This window comes from Hypanus sabinus, chromosome 9, assembly GCF_030144855.1.
Source record: "Hypanus sabinus isolate sHypSab1 chromosome 9, sHypSab1.hap1, whole genome shotgun sequence".
NCBI classification, from domain to species: Eukaryota; Metazoa; Chordata; class Chondrichthyes; order Myliobatiformes; family Dasyatidae; genus Hypanus; species Hypanus sabinus.
The window spans coordinates 150,125,341-150,142,565 of record NC_082714.1 but is presented as its reverse complement, the minus strand read 5'-3'; the positions used below and the strand labels follow the sequence as shown (position 1 = coordinate 150,142,565).

At 42.1% G+C, this 17,225-nt stretch overlaps 1 protein-coding gene across 6 annotated transcripts in view; it reads right to left on the bottom strand.

The window, feature by feature from the left end:
- LOC132399903 (nuclear receptor coactivator 3-like) overlaps positions 1-16,441 on the bottom strand; it is a 226,414-nt gene extending 209,973 nt beyond the window's left edge. For all 6 annotated transcript variants that reach the window (XR_009514133.1, XM_059980802.1, XM_059980812.1 and 3 more), the window contains exon 1: positions 16,317-16,441. The gene's annotated coding sequence lies outside the window, so the exon portion shown is untranslated. The remainder of the gene's footprint in view (positions 1-16,316) is intronic.
- Between the last annotated feature and the right edge of the window lie 784 nt (positions 16,442-17,225).

The following is a 17,225-nucleotide window of genomic DNA, read 5'->3' as shown; positions in this document are numbered from 1 at the left end:
GGCCCAATACACCACAGGTAAAGCCCGCCCAACCATTGAGCACATCTGCATGAAATACTGTTATAGCAGTGCAGCTTCCATCATCAAAGATCCTCACCAACCAAGTCATACTTTTTTTCTCGCTGCTGCCATCAAGTAGAAGGTACAAGAGCCTCAGGACCTGTGCCACCATGTTCAAGAAAAGTTACACAAAATGCTGAAGGAACTCAGCAGGTCAGGCAGCAACTAGGAATAGCGTACAGTTGACCTTTTGAGATGAAGCCCTTCAGCAGGACTGGAGAAAAAAAGCTGAGGAAGAGATCTGAAAGGTGGGGGGTAGGAAGAGAGAAACACAAGGTGATAGGTAAAACCTGAAGGTGGGGGGATGTAGTTAAAATCTGGGAATTTGGTAAAAGAGAGAGAAGAAAAGGGAGGAGGAGCACCATGTTGGGTCTCAACAATGTACAGGAGGCCACAACAGGAGCACCAGACACAGTATATGACCCCAATAGACTCACAGGTGAAGTGTTGCCTCACCTGGAAGCACTGAATGGTAGTAAGGGAAGAGGTGTAGGGGCAGGTGTATCACTTGTTCTATTTCAAGGATAAGTGCTGGGGGAGAGACAGATGGAAAAGGGAGTTGAGTAGGGAGCAGAAAAGAGGTGAAATGGGGGTGGGGGGGAGAGAAGAGAAACGGGCAGAAGCTCCCACTTGCTTCAAAACGGCAAAAAATATACCAGTGCCAAAGAAGAATAATGTGGGCTGCCTTAATGACTATCACCTGGTAGAACTCACATCGACAGTGATGAAATGCTTTTTGTATGACTAGACTGAACTCCTGCCTCAGCAAGGACCTGGACCCATTGCAATTTGTCTATCGCCACAACAGATCAACAGCAGACACAATCTCAATGGCTCTCCAACCTAGACAACACAAACATCTACGTCAGGATGCTGTGCATTGACTATAGCTCAGCATTTAATACCATTATTCCTACAATCCTGGCACACCTCAGGAGTGTGTGCTTGGCCCAATGCTCTACTCTTGATAAAAACATGACTGTGTGGCTAAGCAGAGCTCAAATTTGCTGATGATAAAACCATTGTTGGTAGAATCTCAGGTGGTGACGAGAGGGCGTACAGGAGTGAGATATGCCAGCTAGTGGAACGGTGCCGCAGCAACAACATGGCACTCAACATAAGATGAAAGATCTGACTGTGGACTTCAGGAACTGTAAGACGAAGGAACACATACCAATCCTCATAGAGAGATCAGAAGTGGAGAGAGCGAGCAGCTTCAAGTTCCTGGTGTCAAGATTTCCAAGGATTTAACCTGGTCCCACCATATTGATGTAGTCATAAAGAAGGCAAGACAGCAGCTATACTATATTAAGAGTTTGAAGAGATTTGGCATAGAAACATAGAAAATAGGTGCAGGAGTAGGCCATTCGGCCCTTCGAGCCTGCACTGCCATTCAGTATGATCATGGCTGATCATCCAACTCAGAACCCTGTACCTGCTTTCTCTCCATACCCCCTGATCCCATTAGCCACAAGGGCCATATCACAAGGGCATGTCAACAAATACACTCTAAAACTTCTATAGTTGTACCATGGAGAACATTCTGACAAGCTGCACTGCCTGGTATGGAGGGACTACTGCATAGGACCAAAAGAAGCTGCAGAAGGTTGTAAGTTTAGTCAACTCCATCCTGGGCACTAGCCTACAAAGTACCCAGGACATCTTCAGGAAGCAATGTCTCAGAAAGGCAGCGTCCATTATTAAGGACCTCCAGCACCCAGGGCATGCCCTTTTCTCACTGTTACCATCAGGTAGGAGATACAGAAGCCTGAAGGCACACATGCAGTGATTCAGGAACAGCTACTTCACCTCTGCCATCCGATTCCTAAAGACATTGAATCCTTGGACGCTATCTCACTTTTTTTTAAATATACAGTATTTCTGTTTTTGCATATTAAAAAATCTATTCAATATACAAATGATTTACTTGTTCATTTATTATGTTTTATTTTATTTATTTTTTTCTCTCTCTCTCTGCTAGATTATGTATTGCATTTGAACTGCTCCTGCTAAGTTAACAAATTTCATGTCACATGCCAGTGTTAATAAACCTGATTCTGAAAGAAGTGCTTGGTAGTGAGATCTCATTGGAGATGGTAGAAGTTCCAGAGAATTATGTGCTGGGCACAGAGGCTGGTGGGGTTGTAGGTGAGGACAAGAGGAACTACACTCACTTGCCCATTCATTGAGATGTTCCCACAACCAATTATCCCAACTTTAAGGACTTTTTATCTTGTTATTTCATGATCTCATTATTTTTTATTATTTATTTTTATTAGCATTTGCAGTTTGTTGTCTCCTGGTTGATCTTTCATTGATTCTTTCAATGAACTGTTCTATCAGTTTGCTGAATAGGGCCACAAAAATATACATCTCAGGGTTGTATGTGGTGACATGTATGTACGCTTACTTTGTGTAGTTTGTCTTTTGCACATTGGTTGTATGTCTGCCTTGTGTGTGCAGTTTTTCGTTGATTCTATTGTGGCTTTTTTTTTGTATTTTTTGTGAATGCTCACAAGAAAATGAATCTCTGGGTGACGTGTACTTCAATACTAAATTTACTTTGAACAGAGAAGCTTAACAACATGTTATACAGGCAATTTTGCAAAATTATGACTGTTATCTTAATGATATTTGAAAATCAAATTTAAATTAATCTAAAATCAAGTAGCAAGATAAAAGCACATTTCAGTCCAGAAAGAACAGCCAGCAAGATAACATTCAAAAGTTGTAACAAAAAAAAATTATCACCTGGTGTGTGGAAGCCATCACCAACATAAAATCCCAGGGCAGTGGGAAAGAGCAAAATTGGTAGAGGACATGGATAAAAAGACCTGCTGATGTTTTGAATTTTTGAGAGGCTAATTTTACAACCAACACAATTTGTTCATACCAGGGTTAAAATAACTGCTGGAAAAATCCTGCAAGTCCAACAGGATCGATGGAGGAAAATAAATAATTGACATTTTGGATCCAGACCCTACATCAGAACTGTGTGTAGAGGGAAAGGTTGTATAAAAAGACAATTCTTTCCTCTTGCAGAATTGCTTGACCAAAGTTCCTCTGGGAGTTTGCTTGTTTTTTCATTACAGATTCTAATATCTAAAATCTCTTACATTTTCAGAAGTTATTGATCACAAGCAATTTGTCACAGAAATTAATGTTTAAAAATACAGTACAAGTCAAAGGCATGGAAGAATAATGAAGGTCAGCAGACCAATTTGAGAAGTTGAAGAAAGTTTGGGGGGGGGGGGGGTGTGAAAGTAACAAACATTTAGAGTTAACAAACATTCGCAAAATCCCAACTGGGCCACAAGTAACTCTGAAGTATAGAGACCTGCTGTTCTTATTGTACATCAGGTTAATGCAAGAAGCTTATTAAATTACATTTACAACAGCAGCCTGAGAATTCGTAAATCAAGCAGATTCTCTTAACCCTACAGATAAAAGGTTTTACAGTATTATTTCTAACAAACTATCCTGAAATATTCGCAATAAGTAGGATGCTGCTGCTAATGGCCCAAGTTTACAGTACTTACAAAAATACGTTCTCCAGCAGATGAAACTATCCCCAAACAGATGCAATAAAACTGCCTTTACAGCTTCCAAACAAACCTCACACTCCCATATACAAAAAAAATTAAAATTTCTCCATTACTATTAGTAACATTCAAATAAATTCCTTCCAAATTTTACAAATACATTAAACTGAAAGACAAAATAACACATGAATGCATAGCAATGCATTTCAAAATATTAATGTACTTCCCTAAAAATCCAGCATTGTAAGTTACATAAAATTGCTCAACACATTTTTACCTGAAAAGTTAGAATCAGCACTTCATTTGCAAAGAGAAAATAACACAATATTGGCAATTGGGACTCTACACAGAGCGTGCCTCACTCTCATATGCGCCACTTAATAAAATCTGTTTTTCTCCTTAAGTCTGATAGGTAACCAGACAATTCAGAAGATAGTACTTCAGAGATATGGAAAATGATTCAATCTTTACCATAAAAATGGTTGTATCATCAGGTGAATCAGCCTTTCTTTTGAAATCTGATAATCTTCAATGGAGTAATTTATCAGAATCATTATACATCCAGATACAGATGGTATATTCCAAACAAAACACGTGCTCAGACATACCTGGTCCTTTCAAAAGCTCTGCTGCAGTGAACTTTCACCAACAAATTCAATGTTCAAATAACGAAGGACATGGAGACTGAATTGCTGAGCCACCTGTTAGCCCCAGAACACAAATCTGGGCTTACATATTAAAGAGCAATTTAAAACATGATAAACTGCCAACATCCAGTATCTTTAGCCCTGATAGTTTTCACAAGTAATGCATCTGCACCGAATTTAATTTTTATATTCAGATTTCTTCATTACTCCCAACCCCATCTTTTCCTAGCTTCAATTTATTTTGCTTTCATTCTACACAATATTTTACCTTGATTTACCTCTAAATTAGAATATTTCAAATCAAAATGCCCAATTGATTAGTTCAAGAGAAATGTGTTATTTTCTCTATCAGTTCACATTAGCAAAGATATCCCCTCCACAATTTCCATCAGCACACCCCACAGGGATGTGTGCTTAGCCTCCTGCTCTACTCACTTTACACTTATGACCGTGTGGTGAAGTACATATATTCAAGTTTGCTGATGACACCACTTTCGTGGGCTATATCAAAGGCGGTAATGAATCAGTATACAAGACGGAGACCGAAAATTTGGCTGAGTCGTGTCAAGACAACAACATCTCACTCAATGTCAATAAGACCAAGGAACTGATGTAAACCAGGAGAGGGTCAGTAACTTTAAATTCCTGGGTGTCACTATCTCTGATGACCTATCCTGGACCTACATTATAAAGATAATTACAAAAAAGCATGACAGCTTCCTCTACTTCCTCAGGAATCTGCAAAGATTCAGCATGTTATCAAAAACCCTGGCAAACTTCTATATGAGTGTCATGCTTTCTTGTAATTATCTTTATAATGTGGGTCCAGGATAGGTCATCAGAGATAGTGACACCCAGGAATTTAAAGTTACTGACCCTCTCCAGAAGTCTACATCAGTTCCTTGGTCACTGGCTTCATTACTGCCTGGTGTGGGAACATCAAAGGCATTGAGCAGAAAATCCTACAAAAGGAAGTGGATTTGGCCCAGTACATCATTGGTAAAACCCTCCCAACCATTGAGAACATCTACACGAAACGTTGCAATAGAAAAGCAGCATTCATCATCAAAGATTTTCACCACCCAGGCCATGCTCTTTTCTCACTGCTGCCATCAGGTAGAAGGTACAAGTGCTTCAAGACTCACACCACCAGGTTCAAGAATAGTTTCTACCCCTCAACAACCAGGCTCTTGAACATTCTACTTCTGGTGTTCCACAACCAATGGTCTCACTTCCAAGGACTTTATCTTGTTATTTCATGCTCATTATTTATATTTGCACTTGCAGTTTGTTGTCCATCCATCCTCTTTTCAGTTACTGTTCCTTAGACTTGCTAATTATGCCCGCAGAAAAAGAATCTCAGGATTGTATGTGGTGACATCTATATGCTCAATAATAAATTTTACTTTTAACTTTGAGCATGACCCACACAATATTTCCAACCAACTTTGCATTTCACAGTCTTTTACTTCCTTTTGCCCTCATCAACCCATCAGCTGGATGACCCCTTATGCAGCTCATCAACAGGGCAATTCTACTGCTCCATATCAGTGGTATCCAGTCTATCTGTCCCTCACTCTTCCTGCAACTTAAAGTTACTTTTTTTTTTAAAAAAAAGCTTTCCAGTTCTGGCAAAGTCTTCAACATGAAATATAACTTTCTCTTTCCACTGATGTTGCCTGATCTGGGAGGGGGGGGAAGAGGGGGGGGGGCTTCTGACACGTTGCTTTCATAGAAGAAACTGTTTTTCTATCCAAACTCAACTTAAAAGCTTTACAAAGAACATACAAAATACAAAACCAAATTACCGCAACCTCCCAGTAATTTAAAGAAACTAAACGTGAATCTCTCAGAAGTTAGTTACAATGGAAGGCCCAATTATAGTTCAAAATGTGATGTACCATAAGCAATTGATCATGACCATACTATTCTTCAATTCCAGTCATCTTGCAGCATTATCAACACAAAATATGACATCAAGCAGTAAAAATGTAGATTGTTCTAGCTACCAAGGAAGATTGTAATAAACAAGTATCTATGATAGAAAGATAAAGTTAAGAGCTTCTGTGCTTGGCAGATAAACTTTTTGGAAAAACAGGGAGTAGGATACAGGGAGACTTAGAGTTGATCATGGGGAAAAATATAGAAAGGTTGGAACACAAACAAGAGACAATCTGAAATGCTGGAAATCCAAAAAAAGCTGGAAGAACTCAGCAGGCCAGGCAGCATCGATGGGGGAAAAATGGGTACAGTACAATCGACTTTTCAGACAAAGACCTTTCAGCAAGACTGGAGTAAAAAAGAATGAGGAATCCGAGCTAGAAGGTGGGGAAGAGGAACAAGAAACGCAAGGTGATAGATGAAAAGGGGAGTGGGGAAGAGCTAGTGGTGGGACCTGAGGGGCAAGGAATTGTGGAGTGGTAGTGGGGAAAAGGGAGACGGCGATTCCAGCAGCAGCACATGAAGCCCCAGCCTGAAGATGCTGTTGGTCAAGGCAGAGTCGGCAGCAGGGGTACCCTCACGACCGCTCCGCAATCCCGCACCTTCCTCCACGACCGCTCCGCAATCCTGTGCCTTCACCCACCACCAATACACAATCCCGTGCCCCTCAGGTCTTACCGCCAGCTCTTGGGCCATCAAACACGGCAACCTTCTCCTCTCCACCAACACCACCAACCCCCTTCCCACCTCTGGTCACAGCTCTCATCACCCACCAATTCCAGCTCTGACCAACAGCACCTCCAGGCATGGTCTTCATGTGTTGCTGCCAGAACCCCCATCTCCCCTTCCCCCACCACCACTCCGCAGTCCCTTATCTCCCAGGTCCCACTGCCAGATCTTGGGCCCTCAGGCACTCCATCTGTCACTCAACCACCTTCCCTGACCACTCCAACCCTCCCCTCTCCACTGACGCTATCAAACCCCATTCCCCACCTCCCTCTGATCCCAGCTCCCATCCATGTCTTCACCATCCCCTCTCTGAGACAGAACATTTAAACCTCAGTAAAGGCCTCACCTTTGTCCCTATATGCCCATACCTCTGAGTTCTGCAGCCACAACATACTCTTCCACCACCTCTGGTTCTGCATCTACTTCTTCAATGATGACCTCTTCTCCTGACTTCAACCCTTCTCCTCTTCCTGGACACCCCACCCTGGTCTTCTGCTTTGGATCTATTCATTGCCAACTGCCAACGAGACATCAACTGTCTCAACTTCACCATCCTCTTTCCAACTCCAACCTCACTCCTTCCAAATACACTGCTCTCCACTCACTCCACACCAATCCTAACCTCATCATCAAACCTGCAGATAAGGGGGGTGCTATAGTGGTCTGGTGGACTGACCTCAACCTTGCTGAGGCCCAGCAACAACTGTCAGGCACCTCCACTTATTTACCCGTTGAACAGGATCCCACCATGGCACACTAGGCTATTGTCTCCCACACCATCATCAATCTTATTAGCTCTGGGGATCTCCCATCCACTGCCACCAGCCTCATCGTTCCCTCACCCCGCACATCCTGTTCCTACCTCCTACCGAAGATCCACAAACCAGCCTGTCCAGGTAGACCCATTGTTTCAACTTGTTCCTACCTTACTGAATTCATATCAGCATACCTCAACTGTTTTATCACTCCTGGTTCAGTCCTTTCCTACCTATATCCATGACACTTCACATGTTCTTGATCTTATCAATGATTTCATGGTCCCTGGCCTGGGCATCTTATTTTCACCATGGATGTCCAACACCTATACACCTCCATCCCCCACCAGAAAGGCCTCAAAGCTCCCTATTTCTTTCTGGATGCCAGACCCAACCATTTCCCCTCTAGCAACACTCTTCCATCCAGCAAAACATGTTCTCACTTAAATAATTTCCCCTTTGGCTCCTCCCACTCCCTTCAAACAAAAGGTATAGCTATGAGTACTCACATGGGTCCCAGCTCTGCCTGTCTTTTTGTCGGTTATGGACAACAGTCTACATTCCAAACATACAATAGTGTCACTCCCCAACTTTTCCTACGCTACAATGATGGTGCTGCTTCCTGTACCCATGCAAGCTCATCAAAATCATCAACTTTGCCTCCAACTTCCATCCTGCCCTCAAATTTACCTGGTCCATTTCTGACTCCTCCCTCCCTTTTCTCGATCTGTCTATTTCTGGAGACAGCTTATACAGTGATGTCTATTATAAACCCCCTTGACTCTCACAGCTACCTGGACTATATCTTGCTCCGCTCTGTTACTTATAAAAATGCCATCCCCTTCTTTCAATTCCTCCATCTCCACCCATCTGCTCTCAGGATGAGGTTTCTCATTTCAGAACAAAGAAGATGTCCTCCTTCTTTAAAGAAAGGGGCTTCCCTTCCTCCACCATCAACACTGCCCTCAACTGCATCTCTTCCATTTCGTGTCTACACTCACCCCATCCTACCACCACCCCACCAGGGATAGGATTCCTCTTGTGCTCAGCTACCACCACACCAGCCTCCACATCCAGCTCATACTTCTCTGTAATTTCGGCCATCTCCAATGGGACTCCACCACCAAGCATGCCTCCCCCCCACCCCCCCCCCGCCTTCCTGCTTCGCACCATGCAACTCCCTTGTCCATTCATTTCTCCCCACTGATCTCTCTCCTGGCACTTATCCTTGCAAGCGGAACAAGTGCTACACCTGCCCCTACACCTCCTCCCTCACTACCATTCAGGGCCCCAAACAGCACTTCCAAGTGAGGCGACACTTCATCTGAGTATGTTGGGGAAATCTATTGTATCTGATGCTCCCAGTGTGGCCTCTTATATATTGGTGAGACCCAATGTAGATTGGGAGACCACTTCGCCAAGCACCTATACTCTGTCCACCAGAAAAAGCAGTATCTCCCAGTGGCCACCCATGTTACTCCCACTTCCCATTCCCATATGTCCATCCATGACCACACTCCATTTGAAGAAGCAACACCTTATGTTCCACCTAGGTAGGCTCCAACCAGATGGCACAAACATCGATTTCTCGAACTTCTGGTAATGTCCCCCCACCCCTTCTCTATTCCCCATCCCTTTTTCCCTCTCTCACCACATCTCCTTGCTTGCCCATCACTTCCCTCTGGTGCTCCTCACCGTTTATCTTTCTTTCATGGCCTTCTGTCCTCTCCTATCAGACTCCCCATTTTCCAGTCCTGTATCTTTCACCAATCAACTTCCTAGATCTTTACTTCACCCCTCTCTCCCTCCCAGTTTCACCTATCACCTTGTGTTTCTTCCACTCCTCCTCCACCACCTTCTAACCCAGACTCCTCATCTTTTTTTCCTCCAGCCCTGCTGAATGGTCTAGACCCAAAATATTAAGTGTATTCTTTGCCATAGATGCAGCCTGGTCTGCTAAGTTCCTCCAGCATTTTGTGTGTGTTGCTTATAAAAGTTGGAAGCAAACTTTTAAAGGAAAAATGAAGGAAAATCCTAAGCATGATCTCAATGCAGCGTATTCATGATATGAAATGTAATAGGCTTCCAATATGCAGCTTGTACATAACCTTAGAAAGTTACTGCATGAAGAAAGGAACATTAGAAAAGAACGTTCATTGTGTTTTATCAAAGAATCCAGAACAATATTTTTTAGTTCCATTTAGCAGCTCGATTCAATTCTAGTGTTTCTTTGCACTACACAGAGAGCGCCATCATGCCAACAACCCATTCCAAGGCAGCTTTATTTATCATTCAGATGTATCAGAAGATGGATGCATCACCACAGTACTTTTGTTATTCAGATATTATGACATCAGAATTAAGTAGTAGTTTTGGTCAGTAGTAGTTGTGGACAACAAATAGAACATAAAATCACTTTCTGGAAACACCAATACTACAGCATTTGAGCAGGACTGAAGAAAGCCATTCAGAAAAAAAAACAACAAACTGCTAGCAAGGCTCCAAAGTCATGCACAGGAATAAATGGGTTTTCCTGTACTAAATGTTTTGTACAGATTGGATACATGTTACCAGGAAATGAAACAAACTATTTCTGGGGCCCATCATCAAGCACCACTTACATCCAAGCCAACCGCAAAATATTAAATACACTCATTAGGTGGAGGGAGCTAGAGTAAAGAGGGGAGAGAAGATTAAAGTTTCCTGTATGAAATGTTCCTTTGAATAGAAAAATTTGTCCCTGCCATATTGTAAATAGTTTCTCCAAAATGAGACCTTTTTTTTGAACTTCAAGTTCTCATTTTGCTCCTTTTCAAAAAAAATAATGTTCAAAGAATACAGAACAATAATCATGAGCCTAATAGGGGACTGATAATCAGCAGAAAGGAATTAAATTGCTTTTAGCCATTTGGCTAATAGCAGCTTAAATCATTTAGTAGTTTCTGCCGCAGAGGATACCCTCTTGTATTTTTTTTAAAATAGGCATCAGTCCCATCACACATGTCAAACCCCAATTTTGCTGAACCGGCGCATTTGCGCAATTTTCTTTACACTGTCAACTATTTACACAGCTAAGTAGATTAAATATTTGTTCAACAAGCCCTACAATGACCTATGGAAGCTCGAACACTGACAAAATAACTACATATCCAACATCAGCGTGCAGCTCATTGTCTGATCTAAAGCAAGATAACCAAGTCCATAATCTGCATTTTCTGGATCTTTGTCTACAAAGTAAGATTCAATTCTTTTGCAGCACAGTATTTAGTCTTAGTTGATGTTTCACTGTCTACAAGAGGCCCGACTATGTACAAAAAAAATTAAAACAATTTTACCTTCTTCACTGACTGACATATTTGAACACATCACCAAAAATATATGCATAATTCACATTAATTTTTTGAACCTCAATAGCTTAAGCTCAGCATGTAACATGATCTCCCAAATTTGAAAGCATTGTTTATTTTGGAAATAAGTTATCAAGAAAACTAAGTTTTTGCTACATATGAAGTCATGAAACTAAATTAGCTACAGCCTGAGGATGCATCCCTTTGATCAGGAAAATGAATGGAAAGAAAATATACAAAACTCAAGTATATGATTTGCTCCCTCAGTACATTCAATTTCAATCTAAAGTTAACCGATAAGCAGATACATTGAAGTTGTTTGATTCTGGGTTGAAAATTCTAAGAGTCTATGAAAAATCAGATTTTGAACTGGAGATTAGAATTAATATTGATGTAAGCATATCCGAAACATGCTATATACCATCTTAGAAAAATACACAACTGGGTATTTTTTCATTACATTTGCATTTAACAAAAGCTCCAACAGAAATTAGAAACATAGAAAACCTACAGCACAATATAGGCCCTTTGGCCCACAAAGCTGTCCCGAACATGTCCCTACCTTAGAAATTAACTAGGGTTATCCATAGCCCTCTATTTTTCTGAGCTCCATGTACCTATCCAGAAGTCTCCTAAAAGACCCTATCTCCACCACTGTCACCGGCAGACCATTCCACACACTCACCACTCTCTGCATAAAAATCTTACCCCTGACATCTTCTCTGTACCTACTTCCAAGTACCTTAAAATAGTGCCCTGGGAAAAAGCCTCTGACTATCCACACAATCAATGCCTCTCATCATCTTGTACACCTCTATCAGGTCATCTCTCATCCTCCTTCGCTCCAAGGAAAAAAGGCCAAGTTCACTCAATCTATTCTCATAAGGCATGCCCCCCAATCCAGGCAACCTCTTTGTATGTCTTCTCTGCACCCTTTCTATGGGTTTCCACATTTTTTCCTGTACTGAGGCAACCAGAACTGAGCACAGTAGTCCAAGTGGGGTCTGACTGGGGTCCTATATAGCTGTAACATTACCTTTCAATTTGAATAGAGAAGGAAAAAGTATCTCTTTAAAAAATGATTGCAAGCTAGCTATTAGAATCTTGAATAAGTTACTTGCAGAGATTATGAAATTAGATTCGTTAAAAACTTAGAAGTATCGGGTATATATCTGAAAAGAAAACATTCGATATGGTAAAAGAATTGGGTGGCTCCATCAAAACTACCAGCAACAGAAAATGGGTTGAAAGGCTTCATTGTACAAATTCTGTAATTCTAAAGAGTTTTCAACCAACAGCCTTTGTTTCAAATAACTATGAAGTTTGTTATCATTTTCTTAATAAGACCACATAAATAATGTATAGGTGCTCAAATTACCTACTATGTAAAACCAGAGTAATGTTTTGAGTACATTTTAAATCTTGTGTGAACATTGCACCAAATTCAAATTCCCAGCAATATGTAAGCAGATTGAAAAAGCATGCATCACATGTCCTTTCAAAGTGTCACAAGTATCAGGGCAAACAAACTTTGAAAACTATTACTGTACATAAAATGTGATTAAACATTTGTGCAAAACAGACCAATAAAATATATTTGCCGTGTATGCACATTATACGGTTCAGATGAATTGCCCAGTAAAATAAATTTCTTTCTGTATCTGCTATAACACCAAAGAAACTGCTAAACTCGTGCATAATCTGTTATACTAAGACAACCATTTCACAGACTGGTGATAAGTTTAAATGGCAGGAACACTGCACATGTGTGAAGCAGCCTGAATACAGAGACATGAGAAAGTAGTTTACAAAATGGGGCTGAGGAGAGAATTAATATTTACCAAATGCTTAACACTGGAATAAATATAATGATAACATAACTAAATACTACAACAGCCTAACAAATTAAACCCCGGATCCATTTCTTTGGTTAAATGCTAATGTTTCTAAAGGTCAAAATACATATTTTTGGCATAGCAAGAAATGCATGAAAACTAAAACTAACATTCAAATCACATGATAACCATTAACTTTTACTAACTCTGCTTTGAGCCAAGATAAAAATAATAAAAAATATTCTAAAGGCACATATGTCATCAATGCTGTATTGTTAATTAAAAGTACCCCTTGATTTTCCAATTGACATCAGGAAACAAGCCCACAAGATGTTAATATTCACTGATGTGAACATCCTATCCTATATCAAGATAGGACAATCCTTTCCCTATATCTGAAAGAAAATGGAAATATAGTAATCATCAATAATAATTCTCCAGCATCCAGGTGGCTGCAGATATTGTAACAGTGCTAGTTTTCCATAACCATCTGATTGTAAATGCAGTCAAATTTAATACTTTGCGAGGTCACCTAATGCTGTTGCTATAACAACATCCTTTACTGTTACAGCCCGATATAACAATTGTGTGCAGGCAGTCAGTGGTTCTACTGAACAGGAAAATCTAGCATCCACCTACTTAACTAGCACACAAATAACTGCCAGCTGTTTGAAGTAAAGCACAATGCTAACCCAGTCCTGGATGAACTCCCGCAAAAATTTTAGCAGTCACCATTAAAACACACTCACAACCCACTTGCAGTCTCATCACAGCAATAAGAACAAAAATTCAAATAAAGCCATTTTATAGTTTTATCCTGACATTTTAATAAATTCACCAATGCCTCAAAACATGGAAATAAAGTTATGTGTTCCCCTTCAGACGTTAAAATAATGTAACAGCATAATATTTTTCAGCTTTGGAAAGTCAGAATGAGTCCTGTGGAAAGGGAGGCAACTGGTTCCAATTAACGTCAGGCATGTATTGCAACACAAGTTTTGGTACTTATTGGCATGCAGATTTCACAAGCATTCACAACAAGTCTATAAGAGTACTCATCTGCATCTAAATCTGCAGCTTTCTGTACCTGTCTCCTCACTTCATAATATTAAAGGAACAAAGGAAATTGTATTAGGTTCCATAAGTACCTTTTTAAAAAAGCTGGTCAAACCTGGTCAGTATTTTCACCAGAACATTGTACAAATAAACACTGTACACTCCAGAAATATACAGCTTAGAAAACTACCTACAGGCTGTTCTAACAGGCCTGCCAATAGCAGCATCTAAACAAGATGTAGATGTCATAGCCACCAGTACTTTAGCAGCTGTCGATCAACAGGGTCTCAACAGACAACCAATGATAACGGCTTACAAATGCCATCAGCGAGTAAGCCAATAGTATAAGTCCCTCAACCCACTGTGACCAGACTCACAAGAGCCTATCCTACTGCTGTCTGCAAATCCACAATTAGAAGCAAGCCATCAAGGAGATGTCACGTTGAATTATCCTGCTCAACAAACAATGCTGTGCTTTCCTAATGCTCAAAATGCAGGTATTATCAGCAGTTTTATTTTTTTGAATAGGAATCAAATCAACATCTGCCAGGAACTACAAATTAATCCATCCAATGTTATTATCAGAACTTTATTTAAAAATTACAAAAAGCATAAATGGGATAGTTAAGCTTCAAGACTTTTGTAACATTTCACTCAAAATTAACATATACTTCAGGTAATGCAAAATGTTTCTCCTGTTAGCAGAGACATTTCATAATTACTTCAATTTGTTGCAACATGTTAATATTCTAAACATACAAAATAATAGGGGTAATTCGTAGCGATTACAAAATGCAATTTTTGTGGACACTTCAGCCCTGACTGTAAATATTCTTCTTCTAAATACTTACATCTTAATTCCTTAACATAGGTAACTCAAGATCATTGATTCTTTCATTGCAAGGAAACCAGAAGGACCATCCTCGTACACAGAGAAATATAGAAATACCAAGCAGTAAGCAAAAGAAAACAAGACTCTATCCAATCTACTTTGACAAATAAGAGTTTAGTAAAAACAGAAATTATATTTTTGACTCCATTCATTAAACTACATGTGTGTGCACCACATCTGACTTCCTGTTTCGGCAATGGATACATGGTCACTTGCATTTAGGAACACATGAAGTTCAATTCCTGGTCTGTTCCAGGAAGAGCAGCCTCAGTCAGGGCAGAATAGGATTGCTTGTGGCATATCAGTGTCAAAATACAGTGATCAAAAACATGATGCAATCTAACAGATTTATACAACAATCTGGGGCAAATGTGGACAAGACTGCGCTCCGAGACCAACATCGTCCTTATTTCTTCATAATAAATGCCCCTGTTGAAGTATCGTCATATCATGATTTCTTTCTTGGCTATTAAAAGCTTCACCAGAAACACTTTCTGAGTACATCTAGCTGATTAGTGCTGATATTTTAAATCTCTATGCATTTTTAAAACAATTTGTACCTACCAGCTCATCTAGGTTACCCAAAAAGGGCTGCCATCTCCCAACATCTCTACCTATCTCAACATGGCAATTTCTATGCTTTGTGCAGCCCAAAGCACATCTTAATTCTCGTGTTAGTTTAACGTGAGGATAAAATATAATCTTTGTTTAACGCTTTTGTCTGCATGGTTCCCTTTTTCCTCCCTGGCTGTCATAAACGCGAGTCATTTTGGGTACGATCGCACGAGTCTTACTGCCTTACCGTCTTCACGACTGCAGACAAGCAAAATAACCTAGGAGGTATTATGCGCTTTTTTTTTGGTTGTTATTGCAGTTTCAATGCAACGTAGAAGCAGCATTTAAAATTCACACTGAAACTGTAATTAAAATCCCTCCCAAACCCCGTCTTTGCCCAAAGCAACGTGACGGGGGGAAATGCTATGGCGACCAGTTGATGGCCACCAATGAGAAGGCGAGCAGAGACGGGCAGGCAAGGGTGAAGAAGCCAATGGGCGAGGACAGGGGGTGGGCTCACACTCCCAAGTTCAGTCTCAGTAATTAAGTTGTCCCGAACCAAGATCCTTTTTGGTTGAAATTTTAATCTAAGATAGAACGATTCAATTTGCTCACCCCTCTCTCCCCACAAGGGGGTAAAAAAAAAGACGCCGGTCTCGGCCGGATCAGCGACCTTCAACAAGGGGCGAGGGGGGTGGCAGGCCCATTGCCCTCGGCCGGCCCCTTGGTAACAGGTTAGCGTGCAGGGAGGGGGCCACGCAGACCGGGAGAAGGGTGGAGGGAAGGATGAAATAGAGACAGACGCGGGCCGGGCGGGGTGAGGGGATGGAGGGGCGGGAAAGAAGCAGCAACAGCAGCTCCTCCACAAAGAGCAAGATCTGAGGGACGGGGGGAGGGTCGAGATTCCCGACGCTCGCGCCACCCCACCCCGGCCACGCGGCCTTGGCGCCAACTTACCGGCACGGACTGTTAATCGAAGAAACCTTCCAATATCCTGACCTTCGTTTGCCGAAAAAAGCCGAGCCAAAGCGCCGCCATGTTGCTCCTTGTTTATTTAAATTTTGAACACTCCCACGGAGGGCAGGCACAGTGCGCATGCTCGGGGGGGAGAGAGACGACGCCACTCGCGATGCCGGCTGGGCATTGTAGTCCAGAGGGAAAGAAGGGGTGGAGGGGAAAGGGGGTGGAGGGGAAAGGGGGTAGAGGAAAAGGGGGTGAAGGAAGGGAAAAGGGGGTAGGGGTGGGGAAAAGGGGGTAGGGGTGGAGGAAAGAGGTTAGGGGTGGGATGGGGTAAGGGTGGGGGAAAGGGGTTAGAGGTGGGATGGGGTAAGGGTGGGGGGAAAGGGTTAGGGGTGGGATGGGGAAGTGGGTGGAGGAGGGGGTGGGGTGGTGAGGGAGAGGAAAGGGGGTGGGGTGGTGAGGGAGAGGAAAGGGGGTGGGGTGGGGGAGGGAGGGGGAAGGGGAAGTGGTAGGGGAGGGATGGGATAAGGGGGTAGTGGTAGGGAAGGGGTGGGAGGGGAGGGGAAAGGGGGTGGAATGGAAGTGGGTGGTGAGTGTGCTGAAATGAGGTGGGTGGCTGGAATGGGGGATTGGGAAAAGTGGAGGAGGTGGAGGGGAAAGGGGTGGGAGGGTAATAGGGGAAGGTGGAATGGAAGTGGGTGGTGAGTGCGCTGAAATGAGGTGGGTGGCTGGACTGGGGAGCAAGGAAGGTGGGGGAGGATGCTAGCATGGGGTGAAGGGGAGAAGGCTGGAATGGGAGGGAGTGAATGGGGCAGAGGGTGAGAGGTGGAGAAAGGGGGGCAGTGGGAGGTGGAGGGAGGGAGTGGGGCGAAAGTAGGGTGTGAGTGGGGATGGAAGGAGGGAGTG